Source organism: Pinus tabuliformis, chromosome 3_2 (genome assembly GCF_031772625.1).
Source record: "Pinus tabuliformis cultivar Carrire ecotype Pingquan chromosome 3_2, CPIR1, whole genome shotgun sequence".
NCBI classification, from domain to species: Eukaryota; Viridiplantae; Streptophyta; class Pinopsida; order Pinales; family Pinaceae; genus Pinus; species Pinus tabuliformis.
In genome coordinates, this window is record NC_142302.1 from 758,495,575 (window position 1) to 758,513,467 (window position 17,893).

Below are 17,893 nucleotides of genomic sequence, written 5' to 3' on the forward strand. Positions count from 1 at the left end.
CTTGGTTTATTTTGCTTTAAGACTCACATTACTGACCTGTTCATAATTGTTCTCACATGATTAAGAAAAGGTTAAAATAGTGTGATTTGTCTCACTTAAATTTCACATTGATTAGATTTAAATGAAGAGTTAAAATAGTGTAAAGTAGTGTAAAGTAGTTTTTCTTGCTTTTAATTGAGTTAATATAAATTTCATTTTCATTTTCATCAGCAGCGGAGATACTGGGCCGATGCCATTAGTCCTTTATTTGATTTTATTGCAGTTGTTGTTCAAGCTTTCTTGTAGAATACTTTTCAAGTTTTGAAGAAATCATTTAGAGATCAGCACAATCATCCACATTTCACTTGCTTTATTACTTCCATCACATCACAGTAGGAAAGATACATTCGAAAACAAACTTAAAAAGCAAAAAACGACAAAAGATTAAGAAAACGGTTATCTAAGTACATATAGTACACCTCACTTCATCAGCATACGAGCCCCGGGTTGACATTTAAAAGTTGCAATTTAGACTTCACTAAATTGACCAAACATTTTGGCGCCATTGCCGGGGATCGAACCCGGGTCACCCGCGCGACAGGCGGGAATACTCACCACTATACTACAACGACCGTTGCCTAAATCTGAGGACGCAGCAAGATTACGTGTTTTTACACAGCTGCTTGAATAGCTTAGTTTTCGTTAAGTTAGTTTGCTTTCCTCTGTTATAAATAAAGCGTCTTTGAACGCTGGATAGTTAGTCGTTGTTGTAATCGCTTTGTAATTTTGAGCTCCCCACTGTACTTTTACATTTGCTGTCAATACATGAGAAGACTGTTTTACACTTAAGCGTATAACTGCTCCTTGAACTGGCTGAAGTAGGCAGAGGGCCCTTGTTTGCTGAAGCACTGTATAGTAATCTTTAATTTCCTGCATTTCTCTTTCTTGTTTCATGTATAATAGTTGTACAGATGTCTTTTAATTGCTGCGTTTTTATTTCTTTTCAACATGTATATTAGCTGTACATAAACTTTGAATTCTGCTGATTTACATTTCTGCACTTTTGTTCATGACTGATCAGTGTGTTATGCAGGTTTCTTAGGCAAGCCCGGGACAGTTTTCTTTCTTTTCTTTTCATAACTAGTGGCATGCGTGATCGTCTTGTCTATGTTGCTGACATTCATTGTTTTGCAGTTTTGATTTTCCTTACTGTCATTTCTTTAACTTGCACTTTACTTTCTGCTCAGTAGTTATCAAGTTGTTCATTTATTGATGGTTCTTTTTCTATAATCAACTAACTTTATTGGAGCCAAAATATCACTTAGTGCAGCTTGGTTTATTTTGCTTTAAGACTCACATTACTGACCTATTCATAATTGTTCTCACATGATTAAGAAAAGGTTAAAATAGTGTGATTTGTCTCACTTAAATTTCACATTGATTAGATTTAAATGAAGAGTTAAAATAGTGTAAAGTAGTGTAAAGTAGTTGTTCTTGCTTTTAATTGAGTTAATATAAATTTCATTTTCATTTTCATCAGCAGCAGAGATACTGGGCCGATGCCATTAGTCCTTTATTTGATTTTAAGCTTTGATTTTATTGCAGTTGTTGTTCAAGCTTTCTTGTAGAATACTTTTCAAGTTTTGAAGAAATCATTTAGAGATCACCACAATCATCCACATTTCACTTGCTTTATTACTTCCATCACATCACAGTAGGAAAGATACATTCGAAAACAAACTTAAAAAGCTAAAAACAACAAAATATTAAGAAAACGGTTATCTAAGTACATATAGTACACCTCACTTCATCAGCTTACAAGCCCCGGGTTGACATTTAAAAGTTGCAATTTAGACTTCACTAAATTGACCAAACATTTTGGCGCCGTTGCCGGGGAAGTGAAATTAGGTAGCCAATTCTTAAAAAAAAAAACAAGAAAATTTCAAGGAAGGAAAATTAATAACCTCTCAAAGTATGCTCTCCTCTTGCACCTAGAGTGATCTGGAGGATCAGAAAAGAGAAAGTTATTGGTTTAATAGTTTCTTGAGTATGCTCTCTTCTTGCACCTAGAGTGACCTGGAAGATCAGAAAGAGAATTATTACCCCGACTTGAAGGAAAATAAAAATGACATGCATAGAGCAAGAGATTCTAGGGGAAGGTTTTTAGCTAGAGCTAAGAGTTCGATTTTTACAAGTCCATCTACTTCAAGGAATAGACAAGAGACACCTCCATCATCTCCAACTTACACTCCAAGCCCTAGGATTCCTGAAATTCAAGAGGCAGGAGTCGACTCTCCCACACCTTCCATCGAATCTGAACTAGAAAGAGATCCTTTCCTTCCTTCTACAGAAAGACAAATTGTAATAGAAGAAGTAGAATCATCTGAAGAAGAGGGAGAAATTCCTTCTCGTTCACCCTTTGTAGAAGAACCAGAAGACTCTGAAGTCTCTAGGGAAACTACTATGACAGAGGAAGGAGCAACTGGATTTGGTAGAGGTAGAGGTAGAGGAGGAGGAGGAGGAAACAATGGAGGAGGTAGAGGTAACATTGGAGGAAATAGGGATGGGGATAACTCATTCGGGTTTCCTATAGTTGATGAGGACTCCCGAGCCACAATGAAAAACATCTCACCATCTGTCCTCCCAAACTTCCATGGGATGAGGAATGAGGACCCTGAAACATTTCTATTTGAGTTTGAGGTAGTGTGTCGAACTTATGATTATCTGGATGACTCTCAAAAACTCAAACTGTTTCCTTCAACATTGAAAGGAGCAGCCTTGAAGTGGTTCATGGGATTACTCACTCAATCCATTAGGTCTTGGAATGATATGAAACAGGCATTTTTGGATAGGTACCTGGACTATTGTATGCCCACCAATCACAAGGATGAGGTATTCAAAATGATGCAAAAAGAAGATGAAAATTTGGAGGATCTGCTTGAAAGATTTCAATACAACTTGAAAAGAGCAAAAATGAACAACTTAGATGAGGAGACCTTAAAAGCCCTTCTATTGAAAGCCATTAGAGATGAATGGAAAGATATTTTGAACATGATGGGGAAGGGAGATATATCTCAACTTTCAGTCAATGATATAGCAGAACTATGTGTCCATCTCTCAAGGGGGAAATCTAAAACTCAAAAAGGGCCTAGAGATCCTTCTCTCATCAGAGCAAACAAATCTGCAACTGGATCAGTAAGTAGGGCTGAGATTGGCAATATGCTTGATGAATTTAAAACTGACATCTTAGGGAGTCTTAGTGAGCAACTAGACACTCTTAAGATTCACAATAAGCAGAAAGCAGAAGTTGAGGCTTTGGCCATCTTTTTCCCAAAATGTAGGAAGAAACATGCTCTAAGGGAATGTCCCTTGGATGCAAAAGTTGTAGAGACATGTGTAATTTGTTCAGAGAATCATGAGACCAAGGATTGTCCTTCAATCCCTGGGCTCAAAGCTGTCTTTCAAGAAGATCCAAATACACTCGAATCTCTCTGTTTTGTTGCAAGGAGACCTTGGCAGGGGCAACAAAATCAAGGGTTTAGCAACTCTATGAATTTTCAACCCCAACCAAATTGGAATCCTTGGCAACAACCTTGGTCCCAACCTTAAAATCCTTTTCAATCATGGGTACAAGGTATGCAAAATCCTTATGGGAGATTTGCTCAATTTTACCAATATCCTCCATCTTTTCAAAACCAACAAGCTCCACAACTTCCAAATCAAAATCCACAACTATCATTGCCATTTCCACAACAACAACAACCTTCTCAACAGAATCCAAACTCTCAACTCTTGCTTCCATTCCAACAGAAGTCAAATCAACTTCCTTCTCAGCCATTGCCAAACCCCAATAATAAAAACCCTCAAAATGCTTACATGATGGAAGGTCAACAATTTCCTACCTATATGATTGTTCCTCTTAATGAAGTACAACTCAGATCAGGTAGAGTCTTAGATAAACCTTATATAAATGCTCAAAAGCAAAGCATTTTTGAGGAAGAATTTCTTGAAGCCAATAAGGGTTCTGAATCATCTCTTCAAAACCCAAACACTCAAAAAGAAAAAGAATTAACCCCCACAACTCCCATAGTTGAGCAACTTGCATCTTTATCCACACCTCCTTTTCCTGAAATATTACAAATTGACAAAGGAGTGGAAAAACAAATTTGGTTGCCTGACTATAATTTTCTAGATGAATTGAAGAATGTATGTATCAAGATTCCCTTGTTACAAGCCATTAAGGAAATTCCTATTCTAGCAAAAACAATAAAGGAGTTGAGCCTTAAAAGACCAGGAAGGAAACCAAGAGATACCAGAAGGATCCACCTGGTAGGGAAAATTGCAGATATCATGATGGGAAAAATTACTATGCAGAAATATGTAGACCCTGGTAGTCCAATTGTCAAAACACATATCAATGGGGTAGAAATACCAAATACTTTGATTGATTTAGGGGCTGCTATCAACATCATGAGTAGATAGACTATGGAACAAATAAAACTTCCTAATCTTCTTTTTACACCTACTTTATTGCAACTTGCAGATCAATCAATTATTAAACCAGATGGTGTATTAGAAGACATTCCAGTCTCCCTAGACTCTTGGGAATATCCAGTGGATTTCATGATTTTAACTCCTAAGAGTAATCTAGGAGGACATCCTCTTATTTTAGGAAGACCTTGGCTAGCCACAGCTGATGCTTTCATAACTTGTAGGTCTGGGGATATGTATATTTCTGATGGTAATTCGACAAAGAAGTTCAATCTGTATCCTCAAGCAAAAGCAATTACAGAAATAGGAGATAATGAGTGGGTTGATGATGAAGATACTATACAACCTCTCTTTACCATTTCTAAGATTAGTGAAGATAGTCAAATTCTGAACACATTAGAAAACTTTGAACCATCTTCAGAATATGACCACACAATTTCATTTGGATTCTGATATTGAGTGTCTATCATCTAGACAAATGTCTCTTTTCTCTATGGAAGATTTTGGTAGTTCTGCCATTGAGAATTTTCCAGGAAAAACATTGAATATCAACAGAAACTTGGAAAAATCACAACAGGGGGAGCTAACCAAAATCTTACAAAAACATTCTACTGCATTCGCATGGGAGTATACTTATATGAAAGGTATTGACCCTAAGACTTGCATTCATCACATCTACATTGAGGAAAACAGTAGGCCAATCAGACAACCTCAAAGAAGGATGAATCCAAACCTTAGGGAGATAGTGAAAGAAGAGCTCCAAAAGTTACTTAATGTAAACTTCATTTACCCCATTTCAGATAGCCGGTGGGTTTCCCCTTTGGTTATAGTACCTAAAAAGAATGGTAAATGGAGGGTTTGCATTGATTACAGGGAATTGAACAAAGCAACTTTGAAGGATCACTTTCCTTTGCCCTTTATTGATCAAGTATTAGATACTTTAGCAGGCAAAAAGTATTTCTCATTCTTGGATGGTTTTAGTGGTTACAATCAGATTCAGGTAGCACCTGAAGACCAGGACAAGACCACATTTACCTGTCCATGGGGAACTTTTGCTTACCGAGTACTTCCTTTTGGATTATGTAATGCACCCGCAACATTTCAAAGGGCAGTACTAGGAATCTTTTCTGATCTAATTCATGATTGTGTAGAGGTCTATATGGATGATTTTACAGTTTATGGTAATTCATTTGAAGAGGCATTAGAAAATTTGGAAAAAGTCCTTATAAGATGTAAAAAAACAAATCTTTCATTAAGTCATGAAAAATGTTTTATGATGTTTACTGAAGGGATTGTTTTAGGACATCATATTTCAGGAGATGGAATTAAAGTTGATAGATCAAAAGGTGAAGTCATCTCCAAGTTACCTATTCCAAATTGTCAAAAAGATGTTAGAAGTTTTCTTGGATTTACTGGATATTATAGAAGATTTATTGAAAACTTCACCAAGATAGCATCTCCACTCTTCAAATTACTTACAAAAGACTGTGAATTCAAGTGGGATCCTGACTGTCAATCTGCATTTGAAACTCTAAAAACAAGAATATCTGAAGCACCCATTTTGAGAGGGCCAAATTGGAAACTTCCTTTCCATATTTCTACAGATGCTTCAGATACAGCTCTAGGAGCTATGTTGGGTCAAAAAGATTTAGTTCCTTATGCCATTTACTACACCAGTAAAAATTTGACTCCCACTGAGTTAAATTATATTGTGACTGAAAAAGAGTTCTTAGCTGTTGTGCATGCAATTAACAAGTTTATACATTACATAACTGGCTATGAAACTTTTGTCCATATTGATCATTCTGCAATTAGATATCTCATGAACAAACCTGTTACTAATGGCAGAGTTACAAGATGGCTTTTACTTTTACAAGAATTCAATATTACTGTGTTAGATAGACCAGGAAAACAAAATACAGTAGCTAATTTCTTGTCTAGAATCCAAAATACTAACGAAGATTCTCCCGTAGAGGATAAGTTTCCAGATGAATATCTGTTTGCAGTAACTACTAAAACTCCTTGGTATGCAGATATTGCTAACTATTTGGTTACAGGGAAGCTACCTCCACACTTATTTCCTAATGAGAAAAGGAAAATCATTCAGGAGAGTTCAAAGTATTCATGGATTTCTAATGAATTGTTCAAAACAGGGCTAGATTGTGTGATCAGAAGATGTGTTCGGGAAGATGAAATGCCTGACATCCTTAAGGCATGTCATGATGAACCGTGCAGTGGACACTTTTCTGACAAGAGGACGGCCTATAAAATCCTTTCTTTAAGATATTATTGACATTCTCTCTTCAAAGATGCAAAACAATATGTTAGAAGGTGTGACAGCTGCCAAAGAGTTGGGAGACCAACTCTTTCAAATGAAATGCCATTATAGCCACAGGTACTCATCGAACCCTTTGAAAAATGGACTTTAGATTTCATTGGACCTATTAATCCACCATCTAGACAAAAGAAGTATATATTGGTTTGCACTGATTATGTTACTAAATGGGTAGAATCCAAGGCATTGCCTTCTGCCACTGAAAATTCAGTTGTTCAATTTCTTTTTGAGGATATTTTTACTCGTTTTGGTGTCCCAAGAGAAATTGTGACAGATCAGGGAAGTCAATTTACATCTAACTTGATGGAGAAGCTGATGGAAGAATACAAAATCAAGCATAGAAAATCTACTCCATACCATCCGCAAGCAAATGGTCAAGTGGAATCCACAAACAAAGTTCTTGAGAGCATCATCACCAAGACTGTTCATCTCCACAGAAGAGATTGGGCAGAAAGGCTTCCTGAAGCCTTATGGGCCTATAGAACTACATGGAGGAACACAACAGGACATTCTCCCTATGAACTTGTTTATGGGAAAGAAGTCTTGCTCCCCATTGAGTTCCAAGTCAAGACCTTCAAGATGGCAGTTCAGTTGGGGATGAGTCTATCAGAAGCCCAAAAGCACAGAATGGAGCAGCTGAATGAGCTAGATGAAATAAGACAAGATGCAATTTTAAGGACTGATCTAGTTCAGCACCAAAGAACTAAGTGGCATGACAGATATATCAAGGAGAGAAAGTTTCAAAAAGGAGATTGGGCGTTACTGTTTGATTCCAAATTTAAAGACTTCAAAGGAAAATTTCAAACTCATTGGCTTGGACCATATGAGATTGATGAAGTCTTTAGCAATGGAGCAGTTCGAATCAAGACTATTGATGAGTTTCAAACTCCTCTCATTGTGAATGGCCACCGATTGAAAATTTATCATAAGCCACTCTCAAAAGAGGACTTTGTCAAAAAATTTCAAGAGAATTCTGCAATGAGGCTGGTGGAGAAGAATTCTTCTCCTCCATCAGCCTAGTCTTTGTTTCTTTCTGAATTTAAAAAAAAAAAAAAAAAAAAGTGTATAAGCCTGAAAACCAATCCCAGATTGGCGGTCTTATACAGAAAATATGGAGTGAAAATCAGGGACACCTGACACTCTATATTTTCCAAAAAAAAAAATCTCTTTCTCTCCATCTTCACTCCACTTGTCATTTCCATCTTCACCTCCATCTCATCTTCATCTCCATTCCACTTCACTCCACTACACTTCCATCTCATTCCACTCATTTCATTCCATTCCATCAATAAAAGTCCCTCTCAGGACTATTTCATTCAGTTAGTTGTTTTTCTAACTAAATTTGTGCAGTTAAAGGGGTGTTGTCTCAGTTTCCGCAGCTGGGAACCGTTTCCGCAGCTCGCACCAGTTTCCGCAGCTCGAAACGATTTCCGCAGCCAGCATCACTCTGTCTCTACAGCCAGCAACACTCTGTTTTCAAAAAAATTACAGTCAAAGGTCAGCATCATCATCACCAAAGGCAGCAAAGATATGAGGCATCTGCAAGATCAGAAAGCAATAATGGGTCAGCAACCTTAATCAACAAATGGCAAACTTATGAAGGTATGATCAAAATCTTTTCCAAACAACAATTTAATGTCATTTTATGCATAGTTATTAAATCGTGGAAAGAGCCACTAAATGCAATGATTCGGCAAGATCATCCCACTCCTCCTCCACGATAATGCTTCATCCACCTCATACCTTTCTAACGGTCCCCTAATCATCATTAATTCAAAACTTGAAACGGGGCTGCTCCTCCATTACTGGTCGTACCTCTGTGACGTAACCCAATGTACCACGGCTCTCCTTACCACCATTTCCGCAGCCAACGCTGAGACGTGTGCGTAAGCCACCCGACTCTAAAGGATTCGGCCGTTATTCCGTCCACTTATCACTCCATTTCCGCATGCATTGAACTCATTTCTCGTGTTTGTCTTCTACTCCCTCGTACTCACACCATTTCCACTCTCATTTCCGCTGCAAACTCCACAGCTCTGTTTCAAACCCCGATTACAGTTCTGCAATACGCCTTGCATTACGTTACGGCTACTCCACTTACAGCCGTAATCCACCTGTTTTTCCCGTGAGCATCCTCCTTGAGCATCCACACATAGTCAAAGCTTCAGCCGAAGTTGAGAGCCGAAGATGGGGAAGCTGCTTAGAGCTGAACCTGAGGGTCCGAAGTATTTAGAAGGGTATCCACAGACGAAGGAAGCATTAAAGAAAGCAAAGTGGTTGAAGTTTATTCAAAAATTCAGAGGGTATAATAAGGAGGTAACGAAAGCATTTGCTCGATCCTTCAATGGACACACCGTGGAAGTAGGGGACCTGAAATTCACAATAACAGAGAACACCATAGCAACAACAACCAGTCTACCTCAGGAGGGAGAAAGATGGTTTAAGAACAGAGGGCTGGAAGATCAGGGATGGAAAGACATGCTTAAGAACCCAGGTATGGACACTTCAATATTCACTAAAGGGATTCCTGTGCATGTAATTAAAGAGGAATGGTCTGCGCTGTTGTTACTTGTTCAGAAGTTTATTACATGCGAAGGTCGCTTTGGCACCATGTATATGTATCATGCAAGGATTATGATGAATTTTATGGAAGGCCATGCCCTTAATTTACCTTACTTTCTGCTAGCAAGTCTAAAGAAAATGAGCTCTGCTGTTCAGAAACATGTAGGCCATATTGAATCCCACCTTTATCATCACGGGCTCATTAGAATTCTCATTGAGGATCAATTGAAAAACAGTAACGATACTTGGGAAAAGTTTTTGATCAGAAATCACTTCCAAGAGGTGACTGAAACCTCTGCCAGTAGTTCCCCAAAAATCCCAAAAAGAAGTAGGAGGAGAAAAAGAAATGTTACAGCCCAAGACCTTCCTACAGTAGACACTCAGGAAACTGTTCATGAGGAAGAAGAAGAGGGAACTAGAAATAAAAAGCAGAAAAAGGACAAAGGTAAAGCAACTGTTCAAGAGACATATCCATCCCCTGAACCATCAGTAGAAGAAGAGTCTCAAACTTTGGCAGAAAGGTTAGCCCATCTCCAAACTGCTGCCTCAGCAAAGAAACGAAAAGAAAAGCAGAGTGCCCAGAAAGAGAGCACTAGTCCACATGTGAGGATGAGCAGTAGGCTCAAAGGAAAGAAAGTGACCCAAGAAAAACAATCATACTTTATTGATTTAGGTGAAGGAACACCTGAAAAAGGTCCAGGTCAGCAAGACATTGAGGCAAGTCCTCCACGTGAGGAAAGTCCTTTTCAGCTAGGAAGAGAAAACAGTCCTCCTTTTCAAGAATTTGAGTTCAGGCCGAGACAAACACCTGAGGTAGACTCCACCCAGCAAGAAGCATATAACTACTTAGAGTCCTTGGAACGATCAGTTGCAGGACCAAGCACTACCTTGCCACTTGATGCACAAGTGCAATCTTTAAAACAGGAAGTGTTTGAGCTAGAAGTCCTAAACAGACACATTAAACAAGAAAATGAAGCATTAAAAGAAAAAAGCAAGGTGGACAAAATTGTCCATGACAATACCATGCTTCACTTAGGACTCTGGCAGAAGAAGAACAGAAAATTGAAGAGAAAATGTAAGAAGTTGAGCAGAGCATTGATCAATTTGAAATCCAGGTGTTTAGTCAGAAAACCAAGGACAATTTTAGCAGCAAGGAGAAAGAGAAGAAGGCTAGATGTTTTGGCAGAAGCATCTGAGCACATGGATTGAAAAACAATGACAAAGTTTTGGTTGCATGAGGACATGCAACACCTTCAAAGTGGGGGTATGTTGAGCCTCAAACCTGCACTTCTTTACACATCCTCTCAGCCTCCTTTTCCTATTCATTTCCTTCTTTTGCCACTCATTCCCTCCATCAAATTGCTCAAATCATTGTATTTTAAGACTTTTTACATGGTTTGATAATTATGCTAATGACTGTTGTTGGTTTAGAATTTTGGTTCAAAGTGCTGTGTTTCCGCAGCTCACACAGGGTTTTCGCAGCTGATCCCGGTTTCCGCAGCCAACCCCGGATTCCGCAGCTGTTTTATTAAATGATATGTTCCAGGTGTCCTCCGAGAATAAGAGCCACATGGGAAAGTTCGTGGAACCAAGGACATGGTGTGTGTCCTTCCAGCTCACCCAAACCGGTCATATAAACCCGTGGTCAACGAGGAGGCAAATACGGTCAACAGAAGTCATTGGCGGTGGCACGGCTCTGCGTGTTCTGTTTTGGAGCACGTGAAGAACAGGTGGCATCTTCCTCAGCCACGAAGACAGTGGGAAACATGAATCCAACAGCAGATTGAATGCCCACAACGACCGTTGCCTAAATCCGAGGACGCAGCAAGATTACGTGTTTTTACACAGCTGCTTGAATAGCTTAGTTTTCGTTAAGTTAGTTTGCTTTCTTCTGTTATAAATAAAACGTCTTTGAACGCTGGATAGTTAGTCGTTGTTGTAATCGCTTTGTAATTTTGAGCTCCCCACTGTACTTTTACATTTGCTGTCAATACATGAGAAGACTGTTTTACACTTAAGCGTATAACTGCTCCTTGAACCGGCTGAAGTAGGCAGAGGGCCCCTATTTGCTGAAGCCCTATATAGTAATCTTTAATTTCCTGCATTTCTCTTTCTTGTTTCATGTATAATAGTTGTACATATGTCTTTTAATTGCTGCGTTTTTATTTCTTTTCAGCCTGTATATTAGCTATACATAAACTTTGAATTCTGCTGATTTACATTTCTGCATTTTTGTTCATGACTAATCAGTGTGTTATGCAGGTTTCTTAGGCAAGCCCGGGACAGTTTTCTTTCTTTTCTTTTCATAACTAGTGGCATGCGTGATCGTCTTGTCTATGTTGCTGACATTCATTATTTTGCAGTTTTGATTTTCCTTACTGTCATTTCTTTAACTTGCACTTTACTTTCTGCTCAGTAGTTATCAAGTTGTTCATTTATTGATGGTTCTTTTTCTATAATCAACTAACTTTATTGGAGCCAAAATATCACTTAGTGCAGCTTGGTTTATTTTTCTTTAAGACTCACATTATTGACCTGTTCATAATTGTTCTCACATGATTAAGAAAAGGTTAAAATAGTGTGATTTGTCTCACTTAAATTTCACATTGATTAGATTTAAATGAAGAGTTAAAATAGTGTAAAGTAGTTGTTCTTGCTTTTAATTGAGTTAATATAAATTTCATTTTCATTTTCATCAGCAGCAGAGATACTGGGCCGATGCCATTAGTCCTTTATTTGATTTTAAGCTTTGATTTTATTGCAGTTGTTGTTCAAGCTTTCTTGTAGAATACTTTTCAAGTTTTGAAGAAATCATTTAGAGATCACCACAATCATCCACATTTCACTTGCTTTATTACTTCCATCACATCACAGTAGGAAAGATACATTCGAAAACAAACTTAAAAAGCTAAAAACGACAAAAGATTAAGAAAACGGTTATCTAAGTACATATAGTACACCTCACTTCATCAGCTTACGAGCCCCGGGTTGACATTTAAAAGTTGCAATTTAGACTTCACTAAATTGACCAAACAATCTATCTTTTCTATCTTTTCTTGAGCTGGTTTCATAACATTTGGTATCAGAGCTTTGGATTCTAGGGTTTCGCTGCTCCAAACAGGTGATCGTGCATTTTCACTATAACTTTTTTTCTGTGACGTTTCAGAAGTCGCAAAAAAAACCCATTTGAGAAGGAATCGCGCTGAACCTTGGGTCGGAATTTCATAGTTTTTCGTGCGATATTTTCTGAGATATGATCTGAGGAAGTTGGTCTTTTGCATACTCCTGAATTACACTCAAAACAGGTGACCTGGGGAAAATCGTCATAACTTTCTTTCTGAGCATCGGATTGAAATTTCGTAAGAAGGTACAGAAAGAGGACGGACTGTAGTTTTCGTTTATATATCTTTTAGAGTCAAAGATTGAAACAATGACACGTGGCACTTCATACAAGTTCGCTCTACTGAACTAGTCTATAATCAGGTCACTACGGGAGATTGTGCATAACTCTTTCTTGGAGAATCCAATTTGGATCAGACTAGTGGCATTGGAAAGAGGACATAGAAGGCTACTACAAATCACAATTTTAGAACTGGATGATTCAAAATTACAGAGATACATCAGATTCAATATCAGGCTTCTACAAAGTAAAAAAAGGTGTGTAGTTTTAATTTTTTTAATTTTTGCATAAGCTTGGTTTAAAGGAATTCAAAGGGCATAGTAAAGCATTATTATCGGTAACTGATGCCCCGAGGAAAGAAAATGCAAACACCTAGTAAGGAACCTGAAAGCTCTAGCATGACTCATGAAGAAGAGGAAGAAATGCTACATGATATATCAAAATTACAAGAACAAGTGCAACAAATGTCACGTTCACAAAATCTAACAGATGCTAAGATAAATGGCGTGGAATCTAAGATAAAGGGCATGGAAGCTAAGATGGATGATCTGAAGACAGATTTGAGGACAAATTTGAAGACAGACATGGCAGATTTGAAGACAGAATTGACAAATTTTCTACAAGAAATACTTACTAATGGTGAAAAGGTTGTAAAGGAAACTCATGATGTGAACAAAAGAAATGTTAATCATGATTCCATAGACTCTAATGTTGGATCGAAGACCCACCATATTCCAAAAATCGATATGAGGAAGTTTGATGGCAAGGATCCCGCCACATGGATATTACAGATGGAGCAATTCTTCGATCTCAATAATGTGCAAAACACACAAAAGGTACGTATGGCAACTTTATATTTGGAACCAAATCAGTTTGTATGGTATCAATGGCTTTGCTCTCGTAAACAATTTATCACTTGGGCAATTTTTACGGAAGAATTGATAGCACATTATGAGGATACAAAAAGCAACACTTTTTTAGCCAATTGATAAGTCTCAAACAAAAGGGTTCAATAATGGAGCACATTGAGGAGTTCCAAAAATTGAACATAAGGGTAAAAGATATTCCAGAGGAGCATAGGATTGATGTGTTCATAGGGTCTTTAAAAGATAATATCCAACATGATGTTCGCCTTTGGGAACCTGATTCATTAGAGAAGGCATTCAGGTTAGCAAGAAAAATGGAAAGCAAAATTATGGCAACCAGGAAGCATACCACTCACAACTATAAAGACGGAAGTGTTGTTGCCCCTAGTCTTCCACAACCTATAAGGTTGACACCACAACAATTGGAAGAAAAAAGAGCAAAAGGGCTTTGTTACAGTTGTGATAGCAAATACACTAAAGGTCATAAGTGTGCTGAGAAGAAATTATTCTACATAGATTGTGAAGAGGAAGAAGAAAAGGAGCAAGAAAGGTCAAAAGAAGAGGATATACTCCAGGAACAAAGCCTAGATGAAGAACAAATAAATCCGACCATATCTTGTAATGCATTGGCAGGAATTACCACTCCTCAAACCATCAAGATAGAAGGACAAATCAAGAAGAAAAAGGTAATAGTGTTGATTGATTCAGGAAGCACCCACAATTTTATTCATTGTAGGGTAGCAAAAGAATTGAATTGCTTCCTATATCCAGCACCAGAGTGTCAAGTGATGATTGCAAATGGAGGAACAATAAATTGCTCTGGAAAGTGCCATAATATCAAGCTATCCATGGGAGAATATGTATTGACTAGCCCAATGCTTTCCATTCCAATGGGAGGTGTTGATGTTGTACTAGGAGTCCAATGGCTACAATCCTTGGGTACAATAGCTTTTAATTTTCAAGAACTTTTCATCAAATTTTCTACGGAAGGAAAGGAAGTTGAATTAAGGGGTATTGCAGGGAAACCAGGAAAGATAATCAGCTCTAATGGTATGACAAAGCTTCTAAAAAAGGAGCAAAGAGGTGTAATTGCACAATTATGTTCGCTAGATGTTTCCACATTGGAATCATCTATTTCTCCAGATCTCCAAAAAGTCCTGGACAATCATTCCAAGGTATTTGAGACTCCCAAAGGTCTCCCACCTATGCGTGATCATGATCATGCTATTCATCTGATTCCAGGAAGTGTTCCTCCAAACATCAGGCCGTACAGATATCCCTATGTCCAAAAAAGTGAAATTGAACGTATGGTTGCAGAAATGCTAGAGGCTGGTATAATTCAACCGAGTCAAAGTTCTTTCTCTACTCCAGTAGTATTGGTGCACAAGAAGGATGGATCATGGCGCATGTGTCCGGATTATAGGGAGCTCAACAAGCTCACTATTAAAGATAAGTTCCCCATTCCTGTCATTGATGAATTACTGGATGAATTGCATGGATCAATTTACTTCACCAAGTTGGATCTTCGTTCAGGATATCATCAAATCAGAATGAAGATTGAAGACATTCCGAAAACGGCATTTAGAACTCATGAGGGTCATTATGAATTTTTGGTCATGCCTTTTGGCCTTACCAATGCACCTTCAACATTTCAAGGTTTGATGAATTCAATTTTCAAACCATTCCTTAGAAAATTTGTGTTAGTATTTTTTGATGATATACTAATCTACAACAAGTCTTGGAAGGATCATGTTGAACATGTTGACAGGGTGCTACAACTATTGGAGGAGAAACAATTATATGCAAAAAGATCCAAATGTTTCTTTGGAGTCCAGGAGGTGGAATATTTGGGTCATATTGTATCTCATGAAGGAGTTAAGGTAGACCCTAGCAAAATTAAAGCCATTAAGGAATGGAAAATCCCCACATCCATAAAGCATCTGCAGGATTTCTTGGGTTGACAGGGTATTATCGCAAGTTTGTTAAGAATTATGGGAGAATAGCAGCACCTCTAACAACATTATTGAAGAAAGATGCATTTTCATGGACTCCGGAAGCAACAAAGGCCTTTGAACATCTTAAAGAGGCAATGTGCCAAGCACCGGTCTTAGCTACACCGGACTTCACAAAAACCTTTATTGTGGAATGTGATGCTTCAGGAAATGGAATTGGTGCTGTTCTAATGCAAGATGAAAGACCCATTGCTTTTGAAAGTCGTCCAATCAAGGGAAAGTTTTTAAGCAAAGCTATTTATGAGAAGGAAATGTTGGCAATACTCCATGCACTTAAGAAATGGCGACCCTACCTAATGGGAAGACACTTCAAGGTAAAAACGGATCATGATAGCCTTAAATACTTTTTAGAACAAAGATTATCCTCTGAAGAGCAACAAAAGTGGGTCACAAAGATGTTGGGTTATGACTTTGAAATCATCTACAAAAAAGGGAAGCAAAATGTGGTGGCAGATGCACTCTCAAGAAAGGATGAGGATGTGGAAGCATTGTTGTGCGCTATTTCTATTATCCAACCAGATTGGATAAATGAAGCAAGGGAGGAATGGAAGAATGACGAAGAAGTGTGGGCACTTATTCGAAAGCTACAACAAGATTCCAGTACGTCTGATACATTTAGCTGGAAAAATGATTCGTTATGGTACAAAGATCGCTTATACCTCTGTAAGAATTCCCAGCTAAAACAAAAGATTCTTATGGAATTGCACACTTCTCCCTTAGGAGGGCACTCAGGATTTTTAAAAACTTACCACAGGGTTAAGAAGGAATTTTTTTGGGATGGCCTTAAATCAGATATTCAAAAGTTTGTGGCAAAATGTTTGGTTTGCCAACAAAATAAAGTTGAAACAATTAAGACACCGGGTCTATTACAACCTTTATCCATTCCAAGCCAACGTTGGGAGGAGGTTTCAATGGATTTTATCACAGGTTTACCCAAGTCTGAGGGAAAGAGTGTCATCATGGTGGTAGTTGACAGACTTACCAAGTATGCACACTTTTGTGCATTATCACATCCATTTAAAGCCAGTACAGTTTCTACTGCATTTATGGAAACAATTCAAAAGCTACATGGAAACCCAAAGATTATTGTAAGTGACAGAGATCCCATTTTCACTGGAAATTTTTGGACATAATTATTTTCTTGTCTTGGTACTCAGTTAGCTCATAGCTCATCTTATCATCCTCAATCTGATGGGCAAACTGAGATAGTAAACAAATGTTTGGAAGGATATCTTCGTTGCTTTGTATCTGATAAACAGACACAATGGGTCAAATGGTTGCCTCTGGCTGAATGGTGGTATAACACTTCCTTTCATACAGCAACAAAAATGACCCCATTTATGGCACTTTATGGGTATCAACCACCATCCATCACATCATATTTAAGAGAAAATTCTAAGGTTCAGGCAGTGGAACATCACATCGAACATCAACAACAAGTCCTCCAACTCTTAAAGGATAACCTCGTGTTGGCACAAAATAGAATGAAACAACAGGCAGATCAACATCGCAGTGAAAGAAGTTTTGATGTAGGTGATTGGGTATTCCTACGGCTACAACCATATAAGCAAATGTCCCTCAAGCAAGCTAAGAAGGATAATAAATTATCACCAAAGTATTATGGTTCGTACAAGGTGTTGCAAAAGATTGGTACTATGGCATACAAATTGGAGCTTCCTGCAGCTTCTCGATTGCACCCAGTTTTCCATGTTTCATGCTTAAAGAAGGTTATAGGAGACAAGCTCCCAGTTCAAACAATATTGCCAGAACTTGACGAGGAAGGAAAAATTATATTGAAACCGGAAGCAGTTATAGAAACAAGAACTCGACAGCTACGAAATCGATCAATTTTAGAGTATCTTATCAAGTGGAAGAACTTATCCGCTGAAGATTCCACATGGGAGGATGAGAATTTTATGCAGAAGTATCCAGAACTACTCAAGTGTTGAGGACAACACTTTTTTGAAGGAGAGGGGCATGTTGGGTCCCTATAATACTAGTGATTACCCCATTACTATTGTAGTTATACCCCTTATTTATATTGTTGTTCCCCCATTGCCCCCATATTGTTATTAATGTGCCCATAGAATCCCTCTATTGTTATTTTTGTGGCTTTATATTATTATTGTTAGGTCGGCTGGATTATATTGTGACTCCTTAGACTCCTATATATAGAAAGGAGGTTTTGTCATTTGTATCATCCAAGAATTGTTCATTTATGTAATGTAAAGGAGGTTGCCCCCTCGAA

The 17,893-nt window shown here is 38.0% G+C and overlaps 1 non-coding gene across 1 annotated transcript; it reads right to left on the reverse strand.

The window, feature by feature from the left end:
* Positions 1-539: 539 nt before the first annotated feature.
* Positions 540-611, reverse strand: TRNAD-GUC (transfer RNA aspartic acid (anticodon GUC)). The gene has a single exon. It is a non-coding gene; the product is annotated as a tRNA-Asp (tRNA).
* Between the last annotated feature and the right edge of the window lie 17,282 nt (positions 612-17,893).